The following is an 11,300-nucleotide window of genomic DNA, read 5'->3' as shown; positions in this document are numbered from 1 at the left end:
CCCACAAAGAGTCTAAAGATTCTACAAGGATTCTACAATGACTCTGAAAACTCGAAGTCAGAAAACAAGAGACCTGGGAAATTCACCAAGGTGAAAAGAGGAGGGAAGAAATCACGGTCACAGTCAAGCTTTGATGGTATCCTATGTCGAACTATTCCATTATTTGTCTAGATTATGGCTTTCTCAATACTCCAGAACCTCAACTTGTCCCTTATTCTTGGGGCGTAAAGTTCATATTTTAGCATATAGCCACAATTGCCTTAAGAAAAAAAATAGTAATATGTTGTTATATACGTTGGCTGGAGTCTAAAGCTTGCAGGATGTCTTCCCAGCCCCTATCCCCTGTACTGTATGTATCTATTGGAGAAGTCAGCATACAACAGCTTCCTCTCAGCGTGTAAGGACTCTTCCATACTATAATGCTATAATACTCTACCACCACCTACAATGCCTTTCCTCATGGCAAAATAGTACTTGTTCTTAAAGGCCCAGCTCAAATGCTATTTCCTTCTAGAAGCTTCCTTCAGACCGGATGCCCTTGCATTGCTGAGACTGAATTTTATCAGTGGGTTTAGGCGCTAAGTACCATGGCTTCCTTATATGTGAATCTCCAGGACGTTGCACGTTTCTGATACGTAGTGAACAATGATGAAGCTGTAACGCATGGATAGATTGTTATGATGGTTTCAATAGAAGTGAAGCTAAAAAGTCAGCTTTTAACTTATTGTGATTTGAATGTTCTCTTGTAGGACTGACCTTCACAAAATACATTTTACAAAAGTCTAATCATAGAATTTTCAAAATTAAAAGGTAATTCTATACACCAAGTGGGAAGAATTGCATACATTTTCTTGCTCGTTTTTGTACCATAAGTGGTGTTTGGATGTCTACAATTTGTTTGAAGTTTGGGGTCTGTGGTTTATGAGAAATATTCCTTATTTACCATTTTAGGACATTGACTATTCATGAATTTGTTAAATTTTGGATGTTCCTACGCAGGGATTTTGGACAAATTGTCCTGTTCTTGCCACACTCTAACATCTCCAAAAATCGATATTTATTGAACGTTCACTCTGTATTGACACTTTCTAAGCACTTTCCATGTATTAACACATAAACCTCAGGAGGCCAAGGCAAGGTCCAACTCTAAAAGTAGGCATATGGGGAGTGAAGACAAAGAAGAGGGATCGTAGGGAGCAAATAACAAACCCTTGAAAAGTACCAGCGCCAAGGTCCCGAAAAATTCACTGTAATAGTAAGATTTTCCCAGGAATTGACTTCTTGTGTATACTTATAAATGTGCACTGAAATATCCACAGATGATGTAGATATTTGTAATATCTGTGACATTATGTCTGAGGTGTGTGGCAAAATAATCTAGCCACGGGAGGATATGGACATAGAAGACCACAGCAAATGAGTTGCCATAAATCAATTCTGGGCATAGCTGAGTGATGGTGTATGAACCACTCTCTAATTTTGCATATATTTGAAAATTCCATCATATCAAAGCTTTTTTTTTAAACCACTTAAACTTTAATCATAACAATAACCTCGCTGATAATAGCAAGCTTTCTCTATAGGGTTAGTGCTCTTCCTTGCACCGTCTGTTGCTCTCACAACACTCTTCACAACATGCAGTTACTGGACTTACTTGTTTTTAGTCTTCTCCCTCTGAATTTTACTTCTGAAAATGAAACAGCTCTAATTTACTACTTGTGCAGAGTAGAACATAAATGAATATTTCTCAAAGACACAAATGAGGGAAGAAGGAAAGAAAAAGCTGCAGGCACCATAGGAGCCACTTCAGTTGTATTATTTCATTTAATAGCAACTACCTTATGAGGAAACTTAGAAAAGATCCATGCTGGCCAGCCTCTGTGGCTCAGGCCTGTAATCCTACTATTGTGGAAGGCCAAGATGGGAGAATGGCATGAAGTCAGGAGTTCGAGACCAGCCTGAGCAAAGGCATGACTCCTGTCTCTAGGAAAAGTAGAAAAATTAGCTGAGCATGGTGGTGTGTACCTGCAGTCCCAGCTACTTGGAAAACTGAGGCAGAAGGATCGCTTGAGCCCAGGAGTCTGAGGTTCCAGTGAACTATGATCACACCATGGCCTTGTAGCCAAGACAACAGAGTGAGACTCTGACTCAAAACAAACAAACAAAAATAAAATAAATAAAACATCAACAACAATAAAAAAACAACAACCCAAAAGTTTGCTTTACTGTAGGTCATCAGATGAGAAGTAGCAGAGCCATGATCTGAAAGTGACCTGTTTTCCATGCACGTGACAGGGTATGCTGAGTCTGGTTGGTACGCAGATGATTTCTACTCATACCAGGTAAGAATTGACTCGGAGCTCAACAAAATGCTAAAGTAAAAGTAATCTCAGAGTAATCAAATAAGACCTACCTCAGGCTAGCTATTATAGAGATATTTGTAATGAACTAACTTGAAAAACATATATAATGAGTGACCTTCCCTGGTATACCGTGTCTATCAATACACATGAAAAGTTTGCCTGATGCTCAAACCAATATGAGGTAAATTATTACCTAATACACAATGAATGTACAATTTATTCAAATGAGTTTTTAATTGAAAAATAATATTTACATACACTTGTATGTAAATACATGTATATATTGTTGAAAGGCTCGGTCAGGCTAATTAACATAGGCATTAACTCATGTACTTATTTCTGATAAGTTTTTGAAGACATAGTATGAATATTACACAAGGAAACAAATACCGGAAGAAACTTATAAATACCAAAAGAAACTTTTTTTACCTGAGCAAATCAGAAGCCCTAAAATAAGCATAGAGCTATAATAACCTGCGGTTGGCAGACCTTGATTTAACTGCTGCTTCTGCTACTCGGTAACTATGAGATTCTGAGCAAGTGACTTAACCTCAGTGACCCTCAGCTTCCTAAGGTTTACTGGTTTGGACAGCCTACCTTCGGGGTAGTTTGAGAAATAGAATTATATGGAAAACATCAAGCATTTCCACAGCTCTCATTAAATATTAGTTCCTGTTTCCATCTGTCCTCTTTGTAACCACTCAATGGTGTTAAAAGTAATGGTTCTTTTCTCAACATAACAATAAGATCAACCGAACACCTTATAATTAAAGCTCAGTCTTTTAAAATCCACATGGATGTGTGAAATACTTTCAGATGTGGGTTGTATTTATTCTCTTACCTTTCTCTGTTCTCATTTGGCTTCAATATTCAATATTTTTTTATTGGCCAGGCAAAGTCTCTGCTGTAAGCAATAATCCAATCGCTCCCCTTTGGACACTTGCCATTCTGACCTTCAGGTATTTGAACTGATCACTCAAAGATACTATGATGTGATGTTCATTCATTTCATCTTGTCCAACAAAAGTGCCTCCTTCATACTTAGTGGAAATGTGTTTTCTTGTAACTTCTAATCCTTAGCCCTAGTTGGGCTGCCTTGAACTTAGTAAGCAGGTCACTCTTCCATGTCATAGAAATTGAGTATTTGACCACTGAACAGTGGCTGAAATCTTCGAGGGGAGCCTTTCAGATAAAATATCAGCAGTGTCATCAAGTTCAGTTTTGCTTCCTACCCTGTTTCCCCGAAAATAATTTAAGGTGTGCTCGCAAAGATGCGCTAGGTCTTATTTTCAGGGGACGTCTTATCTTTCCTGCAAGTAGGTCTTATTTTCGGATGATGTCTTATTTTCGGGGAAACAGGGTACTTATTGTGGCTACAGTATGTTTGACCTTGGCTCTTTAGAATAAAAGGTAGTTATATGAAACACTGGGATGTCATAGCTACATCTTTGCATGAGGGTATGAACTTGGCCAACCATGAGTGTTCAGGCTTTTGGTTACAGGTGTGTGGGATTACAGAGCACCTGCCTTTTCAAAACGAGCAGCTTCACTGATGGAGGCCTCATAGGAGATGAGGTATCCATCACTGTGTGTGAGGCTTTATGTCCATACTAATTGACCAGTTTGGAGAAATAGAAGTATCCCCCAGGAAGTTTTCATTCCTCTGGGAATGTGGAAAGAATGGGGCAGAGAGACAGGGGATTAGGCAGTCACAATTTAGTGTTTGTGAGTTTGCTAACTCCATTTCTACAGTCAGTGAGAATGGACTGGACAGAGGGAGAGACCAGCTGAGATATTCCTGAGAACCAGAAGCTTCATGGCCCCAATATTGAGAAGGAAAGAAAAGAGGGATGAGGAGAATGAGTGTCCAGGGAGGTCAGACAAAGCCAATGTAAGTTCACAGTGTAAATTTTACTTTGCTTTTTTTCTTTTTGCCTCATAGGACCGGCTCCTCATCTTTGTTCCTGCCAAGCGGAACTCACTTAACCAACAATAGGGGAATGACAGTAAGTCAAAGGCAGGGAACCGAGTTCTAGTTTCATGGTATCAACTTGAGAAACCTGGCCATGGAGTCGGTGAGGAGAGGAGGTTGCAATGTGGGATGGGGTGTGTTTGAGGCCAAAGGTACGCTAAGGGAAAAATAAATAAACCAAAGTTAAATTTTACTCTGCGCTGACTAAGATTCCACTCTTTGTGACCCTGGCTGGAGAAAAGGCCTTTGTCCCATCACAGCCAAGCAAAGGGCTAGCTTGGACACTTCAGGTTAAGCCAAGAAGTGAACAACCTAACACATTGGGTTAACTTCTTCCCTGGTCTCCTTGTCTCTTATCCAAACAAGGGGAGGTTGTGCTTGCGCTAACAGAGGACCTTCCTGGTGACCAAGTCTGCACACTGATTCTCAGGCCTGTCCTTCAGCATAACCAAAAGGCAACTGTGGGAAGCCAGTGGCTGGATGGACTTTCCCACGATACCTGGTTAGCACCCTGTTGGGTCAGAAGGGCTCTCCAGAAGCCAGTACAAACAGAGCCAGGCACATTTTCCAGAGGGGCAGTGGAAGGGGTGGATGTCCCCCTTTCTAGGCCACCATGATACCCATGTTGGTTTCTCAGCTGACCTGTCCCTCACATCCATCCTGGTAAGCCAAGCCTTAGGGTTGATTTCCAAATCCCTCTGGAGGTACCCAGCTCATCCCTCAGCAGGGACTTAGTAAGGGTGATCTTGAAATCAGGAAAGGGAAACCCCATCTTTTCCACCTTTATACCACCCCTGTGCCCAGAACCCTGTTGGGCAAAGAGAGAGAAAAACAATACAGTGTGATGTGAAAATGATGATCAAGCAAAGTGCAATAGAGGAAGAAAGGTTAGAACATGGTGGTAGTCAGACAAGAGTCTGGGCTTTTTAAGAAACCCATGTCTGTTTTCATGCGCTTGGAAGTTCCACATGATGAGCCCTTAAGGGGTACAAAGTGTAGCCACAATCCACGGAGCTGCTCGTAAATCCACAACGGCCAAGAGCTGAGATATCCAAACTGATCGCAACAATGACCAGCACCCTTCCTGGTCCCTCTATTACGTATCAGGCATAATACATGATCTCATTTAATCCCACACGGGTCTTATAGTCCCCATTTTATAGATGAAAATACTGAGGTCTTTAGTAATTCACCCACAAAGTTTGGCTTTCTGCTGGGCACTTGTCATAACTTGCCTCATTTATTTCTATTGAATCTGAGTTACTTTCAGATTCTACTTAACCAGGAAAATGCCAAATGCGTATTAGATGCTCTGCTCTGAGCCAGAGAAAGAGAAATCTTGGATGAGTCTTGCTTAATTTTCTGCCCACCATGCAAATCATGTTGCTGGAAATAGTTGTCGTCAATAAGCTTTTATGAGAAAATGAAAATGGTTTCTTCTTGGCCCCTGCTTGAAAGTGAATTATCTCCCACAAGTTACAATTAAAGGAGCTTGAAAAACTAATGTCCAAGAATAGAAAGCTTGTGTGACATCATTTAATATGAGATGCATAAGTGTTTTGTAACGGAATAGTCTTTCTCACAAAAGTGTTTCAAAGACTGGGCTACATTCCTAGGCCCCTCTCCACTTGTTTGTCTGTATTTATTTCCATCTCTGTGGTTTCTGCTTATAAGCTTTCGGTTTGCAAAAGTCAAGACCGAGGAGGAAACGTTAGCCATGTGAAATAAGGTGCTGAATAGGTCCTTGTTGAAAAATCACATTGATGATTATTTTTTAAATCCCATAATATATTTTACCATCTTATCTATATTTATTTTCTCCAGAAAACAAAACACCATTTAAACAACCCCAAGGAAGTTTTTGGACTCCTTTTCCTCTTGTTTTTTTTTTTTGCAGTTTTTGGCTGGGGCTGGGTTTGAACCGGCCACCTCCAGCATATGGGGCCAGCATCCTACTCCTTTGAGCCACAGGCGCCACCCTCCTGTTCCTCTTTTGCAGGAAAGGTATTTCAGTTATACCATCTTTAAAAATAAAGTATAGACAATTTTTCACCTTCAAGTGTTCTTAAAGAGTTCTCCATTTGTGGAGAAATTGCTTTAAATAAATCCATCTGCCACATCAGAGCTTTAGAATGGGAACGACCAAATTCACAGTTGGGACAGTTTTTCAAAATATTGCAGGTAGTTTTTCCTTTATGTAGTGAGTGTGGCCATGACTAATAGTGTCAGCTCTGAGGAGGAGGAGGTCATTTCTTGATCCTGAACCCCCACCTGGTTATGTGCCACTGTTGACTTCCATACTTGCCCACAGCAATTTGCGTTGGCTTTGGCATGTGCCGGGCCCTGCACCACCATCAATGGAGTCCTTTGTTTCATAGCCGGGCACCTGCACGGCAGGCTCAAACAATAAGGCCATACCAAAATCCCCTCCTTTCTCCTCAGGGCACCTACTGTGAAAGAAAACTTGTTGAGGCCTGGAAGCCCACTTTCATCATAATTAGGCAGCTTGGCCAACAATTAACCACCAACGTCTCAGTCTCTGGATGAACACATGAAGTTACTTCCAACTCTCAGGTACCTGCAAAGCCACGAGGCAAGGCAGAGTTAGTGCTGGCTCTATGCTCACCTGTCCTCCTGCCTCTGAAGAATGTGAGGTTTGAAGAATGCAGAGAACTGCACAGTGCTATAAGTCCGCCGTTGACTCCTAGATGCTTTTATTTTCAAAGGGTACAAAGCAACCTTGGGCCACGCCCAGGTCTGGGAGAGCATCACGAGTGAGCTCAATAACCTTCCTGTACCAGGTCTTAGCCAGACACGGAATTCCACACTACACAAGGCCTTCTTTGAGGCAGTATTAGTGTTGTTATGATGCTCATGTGCTCTTCTCTTTTTAATACTCTTTATTTATTTGTTGTTTTATTTGAATTTAAAATATATAACTCAGAGGTTATGGTCTGTAGAAAGGCATACCTGGGTTTTAATCTTGGATCCTTCTCATCAGCGATCAACACATTTGGATTAAGTTGCTTAATCTCTGAACCTCTCTTTTCTCATGTGTAACATGGGGTAATTATACCCACTAATAGAATATATACTTTATTTTATAGACTTACTTATAAAATATATAGCACAGGCCCTAGCTGTAAGTCCTTAATAAATTGTAGCTATTACTCTATTATTTCGATAAAAACTCAGTGGCAAATTAACTTAAAAATATGGTGGTAGAATAACTGATAAAGCATTGAGTTTCCAATGTCTACCTTCACCCAAGCTTACTGAGGTTTATAATTTTGAAACTGAAACTGGTGACCAGACTATTATATATCACACAATTCCTAGAAAATGGAGAAGATCGATGGTTGCTCTTATCTCCAGGTTACATTTGGGATTAAGGGAATTCTAAACTCTTCAAATTCTATAATAACTAAGTTATTTTACTGGATCCAATTTAAAAGGCATATGTTAAACAGTTTGGGTCTTTTAATGAGATACTATTTAGCCCTGTTGTTTCCCACTGTTTGTACAAGCCACCTCATCTCTCTGTGCCTCAGTTTTCTCATCTATAAAATAGAAATGTTATTCATATATTTCCTTTTTTTGAATTTATTTCCCTGGGTCTTATAAGAATTAAATAACATAATACAAGTATTTAGCCCAGGGCCTGACTCAGTAATCAGTCAACAAGTGTTAACTACATAAGTTTACTCCTATATTGCTTCTAACAAAACTGTTACCCTCTTCTCTGAGACTATTAATTTTGATACTGGTGGCTTGATGGTGATTTCTAACACATGCTTTGACTTACTTTTTCATGCAAAGCTCCTTTAAACTGAATGGAGAATGCGGCCTGAGACTTCTCAGCAGAGGAGCAGCCTGTGGGAATGGTGCTATAGAGAGAGAGTAAGAAGGGGAAAGTACGAGAGCCAGAGGAGCCCAGGTGGATGTCATTAGCACAGGTAACACACAATGTAATCAGTATTCCCAGTGAGGACGCGCGCTACAGCTGAAGCTAGTTTTGATTTCAGGCTACCCAAGCAAGAGGTTGATGTGAAAATTAATGCAATCTCTACCAGACCCAGTGGGTTTCAATTTTCACAGAGGTGAGATCTTTCCAAGATGCTCTGGATTTGTGCTGTACATTTTAACCCAATCCTCAAAACAAATCCGAGTTTTTGTCTGCTTATGCAATTTACTTCCATGCTAAGTTTTGTAAGGACATAAATTTAAATGTAGTTACATAGTTGATTACATGATTAATTTTAAAAGTAAGAGTGGAGAAAATTGGAACTTCTTTGGAAAACTGAAGATGCACATTTGTTAGATTTGTGAAGACCACAAATGTATCAGAGAAAGTTGAGGACATTTAAAAATCATTTCCTTCTTCTCTACTGTATTCTATATACTCTAGTTAGTTATTTAATTAGTGAAGAGCTAGCTATAACTCTGACTACTGTGGAGCTAGATCTAAAGGATAAAATTAATAGGCTTATAATAAAATTTCCTTTTGTCTAAATTTTTTCCCTACTTATGAATGTTGTTTAAATTCCTTTTTATTTACATTTTTTGATTTTTTCCCCCTAATTTGATTCTTGCTTCTCCCAAGCTGTATTATACACATTAAAATATTTGGATTCATGAAAGGTGGTTGATTCCTTTCTAGTTTATACATGGAGTTTCTTCCAAATGATGAAAGCAAAGGAAATTATTACTTTTTTTCCCTTCTTTTATCCTGCCCATGCAGGCAATAATATATGAAGTAAAATTAATTAGGTTTAACCCTGGACTTCTCAATATGTATGTTTTTCTAAAAACTTATCTGCAATGGAAAAGGAGCTGTTTGTATTTACAAATAGAGCAAGATATCTTTATTTATGTTATCATTCTCTCTAACCCGAATACTAATTTGGAACTGATTACTTTGCTGAATTAGGAAATAGCCTCAGGACAGTTTTGCAAATAAAAGTTCACAGTTAAATTAATGAGAAGACCAAAAACATGCCCATATATTCTTGCTTCTGTACTATCTTAAAATTCCAGTATACAGGATGTTTTGCATGGAATATGCTTTACTAGGAATCAACTATTTGCGGTACAGAAAAATCAATTATTCTTGATTCAATCAGTCTTCAGTTGAATAAATCAAGCAATAATTATAAGGCAGTTAAGAAATGGGAATATTCAAGTATACTGAATAATTTGGTAAAGTCCTGGAAACACCAGGCTGATTATGTGATATTATTTTTACATATAAGACAAAGAATTGCAATATAACTGAATATTGGGCTGAAATTTAAAAAAAAAATTTAATTTGAATTTCTTATCATGATAAAGTGCCATCATTGTCACTTCTCTTGTTTGTCTGAATGAGTGTAAAGGCACATAATTTGTGCACTAAGAGAGAATTTTGATTCTGGATTATTTAATAAACGTGACAGAGAGTAACTGGAAGAAAGATAATGTGATCAATACATTGGATTTGACTCAGGATTTTAAGTCTCTGTGAAAAGTCTCTTTCTGGGCCAGGCATGGTAGCTCACGCCTATAATCCTAGCACTCTGGGAGTGCGAGGTGGATGGATTGCTTGACCTCACAAATTCAAGACCAGCCTGAGCAAGAGCGAGACCACGTCTCCAAAAATAGCCAAGTATTATGGAAGTACCAGTTACACAGAGGTTGAGGCAAGAGGATCGCTTAAGCCCAAGAGTTTGAAGTTGCTGTGAGCTATGAGCTATGAGCTATGCTGTGGTACCTACCCAGGGTGGCAAAGTGAGACTCTGTCTCAAAAAAAAAAAAAAAAAAAGAAGAGAAAAGAAAAGTTTCTTTTCTCTCTGTACCTTGTTGGGTATGGACGGGGGACACTGGTGGAGGTGGTGGGTATGGATACAATACAGTCTCAGGCCCATAAAATATTTCTCTGAACGGTCACACTAGTGGGGTGGCAGTGAAGACGTTTCTGTGAAATACCAAGGTTCACAAATAATGGCAGCTTCTGGGCACCCAGCTGCTCTTATTTAATGTGACACTCCCTCTCCAGGTCATCGCAGCCCCACATTCCTTATTTGCTAACTGTCAGCTCAACCCAGTGAAGCTAGCTTCCCTGTTCCTGCCTGCATCCAACTGCATTTCTGACCCTTACAGCAAAAAAGAGCAAGCACCAGAAAGGCTTCTTCATATAGACACAGAGGAATCAGGTCTTAAAAACATATTGGTAATCATTTCTTGGAATGTGCAAAATCTCCACCTTTACTGTGCCCTTAAATCTATTATTCAGGCCCTAATGTGAGTTATTTTGATCATAACCGTCCTGGCAGTGGCTCACACCTGTATTCCCAGCACTCTGGGAAGGCAAGGCAGGTGGATTACCTGAGCTCAGGAGTTCAAGACCAGCTTGAGCAAGAGCAAGACCCTGTCTCTAAAAAATAGCTGGGTGTTGTAGCAGGCACCTGTAGTCCCAGCTACTTGGGAGGCTAAGGCAAGAGGATCACTTGAGCCCAAGAATTGGATGCCATGGCACTCAAAGGAGACAAAGTGAGATTCTGTTGCCAAAAAAAAACAAAACCAAAATCAAAAAAGCCCAAAATACAACAGTCCAGACAATCCCAAAGGTGGCAATTCGTTGATGTGGCATAAAGGACCATTTTCAAACAAGAGATAGTGTGAGTGTCATCAGAGGTAGCAACCCTAAGCAGAAAAGGCAATTTTGGACAAACTAAGGATGGCATGTTGGCATTTAAACCTGGTGAAAGGGGCCTGAAGGGACAGTGCAGAAGAAGGGATTCCACAAAGGGAGGGGACCAGGAAACAAAGAGTGTTTTGCGTCCTTTTTCTGTGGGAGCTGCTGATGTATTCTGGAAAGTTTCTGTGGGGCCTTCTTACAAGGAGTTTGGAGAGTTGTGTATCTCAGGCTTGTCCAGTTTTTCCCAGTCTCCTCTGGATCTCATGTCCTTATCCAGTTCCCACCTTAC

Source organism: Nycticebus coucang, chromosome 2, assembly GCF_027406575.1.
Source record: "Nycticebus coucang isolate mNycCou1 chromosome 2, mNycCou1.pri, whole genome shotgun sequence".
In the NCBI taxonomy this organism is placed as follows: Eukaryota; Metazoa; Chordata; class Mammalia; order Primates; family Lorisidae; genus Nycticebus; species Nycticebus coucang.
The sequence above is the reverse complement of the archived record's forward strand: the minus strand, read 5'-3'. Positions refer to the sequence as shown.